This window comes from Bos taurus, chromosome 5, assembly GCF_002263795.3.
Source record: "Bos taurus isolate L1 Dominette 01449 registration number 42190680 breed Hereford chromosome 5, ARS-UCD2.0, whole genome shotgun sequence".
In the NCBI taxonomy this organism is placed as follows: Eukaryota; Metazoa; Chordata; class Mammalia; order Artiodactyla; family Bovidae; genus Bos; species Bos taurus.
In genome coordinates, this window is record NC_037332.1 from 113,470,666 (window position 1) to 113,474,019 (window position 3,354).

General features: G+C 50.9%; 1 non-coding gene across 1 annotated transcript; it reads left to right on the forward strand.

Annotated features, from left to right (window-relative positions):
* The first annotated feature begins 304 nt into the window (after nucleotides 1-304).
* Nucleotides 305-454, forward strand: LOC112446886 (U12 minor spliceosomal RNA). The gene has a single exon (XR_003034969.1). It is a non-coding gene; the product is annotated as a U12 minor spliceosomal RNA (small nuclear RNA).
* Nucleotides 455-3,354: the final 2,900 nt, after the last annotated feature.

Below are 3,354 nucleotides of genomic sequence, written 5' to 3' on the forward strand. Positions count from 1 at the left end.
CTAGCGGCTTCCGGCGTTCGCCAGATGAACTCTCGCGACAGTTCAGACGGAGAAAGGAACCGGAAGGGGCGGGGCTCTCCCCGTGAACCTTTGCGAGCCGGTTACTTATCTGCATATTGTGGTCCTACCTTTCCCCCTCTCTCGCAACTGAAAAATAGTAAAATGAAAAGCGACATAAAACAATGAAATGAATAAGGCAACCTTCAACGAACAAAGTAAGGGCTTTAACGTTCCACTTTTATACTCACCGTATTGCAAATGAGAATGGGATTCATTACCTAGGAAGTAAGCCAGGAACGTCTTTATGCCTTAAACTTATGAGTAAGGAAAATAACGATTCGGGGTGACGCCCGAATCCTCACTGCTAATGTGAGACGAATTTTTGAGCGGGTAAAGGTTGCCCCTAAGGTGACCCGCCTACTTTGCGGGATGCCTGGGAGTTGCGATCTGCCCGTCCCACTTATATTTTTAAAAATAGAATTGTTTGGGTGTGTATGCACGGGGTTAAATTAAAAACTAATGATTGGTAGTGTGTTTGTTGTGGATTAAGTTTGTAGTGAACAATTTGTTCCTGTTTTTTAAAGGGCATTGTGTGAGCGGCTAATATTTTTAACGTTAGCTGTTTGTGTTTGAATATAGCACACCGGCTCAAGCAGTTCCCGCTGTCACGTGTCGTATTTCCAAGCTGAATAACCTTCAAAAGCCAGCCGTTTTTCCTTCCTGTGTATGTGTGTGCCTGTGTTTTCCTGGTGTGTATTGTGAAAGTGGGGCAAACAGCACAGGCTTTTTGCGATCTAAGGGTGCAACATGTGGAATTGCATTTTAGTTGAACCGCCTACACTGACCCTGGCATGAGATGGGTAGTCAATCGTATCTGAGCAGTTAATGAAACCCGGGTCCCTTGTGGTTCAGATGGTAAAGAATGTGCGTATAATGCCGGAGACGCGGGTTCAGTCTCTGGGTTGGGAAGCTCCCCTGGAGGAAGGGGAGGGCATGGCAACCCACTCCAGTATTATTGCCCGGAGAATCCCAAGGACAGAGGAGCTGGTGGGCCTCAGTCCATGGAGTCGCAGAGTCGGACACGACTGAGACATTAACACACACAATCAATGGAAAATACAGGCAATGCCTTGAGCACAGTGCCAGGCACGGACTGAGTGCCCTATGAGTCACTACTGTTATTCTTTTCTAAGTCCCGCGAGTGGAGTTAGTTACTCTTGACAGAGCAGCGCAACACAATAAAAAAATCCGGCGTCGGAAGGTCTGTGGAAAAACGAGCTGCTGAAGCCGGAGGGGGTCTGAGATTGGGCTCCAGACGGAGGGGGGAAATCCAGGTCGCCTCTGCACTGCCGAGACTGGGTGCCGCCCCCCTAAACTACCACTAGAGTAGGGTCCTTAACTGATACCATATCTGACAGTGAGCGGGATAGCCCTCCACTAGGAAGATTTCGTAACTCTGGGGTCGCACTTGGCGGCCCGGGCAGCGGGGATCCGGTCACGTGAAGGGTGCACGGGGTGGGGCGTCCCGCTGGCCCTCCTACGCCCGAGACGTCCCGGAGCTGGAGGTGCGGGTTACGATTCTCTGGGCAGGGGTTTCGTTCCGTTTCTTGTACGAATACACAGGACTTTTTGCCCGGTGAGAACACACATGGATTACCAGCAGTGCAGCTGCGCTGTAGCCAAAGGTACTGGGTCCTGCTTGGAGACTAAGCAAGGATTGTGCCCGGGCCAGGGAGAACCGCACCGGGGAGGCAGTGCCCGGAAGGCGAGACTGCACCGGGCGGAGCGTGTCTGGGCACAGGCCGGTGCTTCCTCCGGGGCCTGCGCCCAGCACTGACATGCTGAAATGTGCATCACTTTATACATTCCTTGTTTTTTTTTTTTATGGCCCAACGGCATATGAGATCTTCGTTCCCCGACCAGAGATGAAACTCTACCCGCTGCAGTGAAAGCACTAAGTCTTAACCTACTGGATCGCCCCCTTTACTTTTTTTTTTTTTGCTTTTATAGTATAGTTGGAGCTTTGCATTGACTTCCTAAAAGTTCTGTATGGGTAGGTGATATCTATCATCTGTGAATTCACTTCAGGAGAGTAAGTGAAGGTTAAGTCGCTCAGTCGTGTCCGACTCTTAGTGACCCCGTGGACTGTAGCCTACCAGGCTCCTCCTTCCATGAGATTCTCCAGGCAAGAATACTGGAGTGGGTTGCCCTTTCCTTCTCCAGGGAATCTTCCCGACCCAGGGATCGAACCGGGGTCTCCTGCATCGGAGGCAGACACTTTAACCTCTGAGCCACCTAAAGTGGAAGTTGCTGAATCTGGTCGGACTCTTTGCAACCCCATGGACTGTAGCCCACCAGTCTCCTCTGTCCATGGGATTCTCCAGGCAAGAATAGTGGAGTGAGTTGCCATGCCCTTCTCCAGGGGATCTTCCTGACCCAGGGATCAAATCCAGGTCTCCTGCATTGCAGGCATTCTTTACCTGGACCCTGAATGAAGGAACTCCCTTCTCTACCTGTAGCCTCCACAGGACAAGGTGACACCTGCCTCACCTTGGGGCAGCCCCCCCACACACACCCTGAAAACCACTCACTGCCCTCAGCCTCAGTCTCTCTGTGGGAGAGGGGGGCTACTAACTTCTTCCTACTTCTTTCAGGGTGTCCAGAGAGCATACAGTGGAAAAGACTGGGTCACATGGGGTTGTCTGAAGTTAGGACTGGGCACACCTTCTGACACAGCAGAGATGATCTGTGCAAGACTGGGTGTGAGGGATGCTTAACTCCCAGGGGCCACACTGTTTTCCAGGAATCTATCCTAAAAGAAACCACCAGAGAGGAGGCTGAAGATAGCCACTGTGATTTACAAAATCCGCAAACTGGAGACAGCCTTACTGTCCAACAGCAGGGATCTGCTACATAAAAAGCCATGATCCATCAGGCTTATGGCGTTTCTGACCACAGAGGGAAAGCATACCTGCCATTAAGGCGAGCTGCGGCCGCACAGCGGACCGTGTGGTTTCATCTCAGTTTTACGTGTTTGCCTCTGGATGTCCACTATTTTCCTGGGTATAGTTTTTATTTTTACTGCATATATATATCTTTTCCTGTGACTATTTCTTTTCCTGTGTCTATTTTTCTGTACTCGCCACAAATTTTCTCTTTTTTTCTTTGGCCGTGCTGCAGAGCCTGTGGGATCTTAGTTCCCTGACCAGGAACAGAACCCGTGCCCCCTGCAGTGGAAGCACGGAGTGGAAGAACAGCCAGGGAGTTCCCCAAACAAACCTCAGAAATAAATGCCAGGTCTTGCACAGCCCCTTTCCCCCTCCTGCCCCAACAACGCAGGTCACAGAGCCTCCA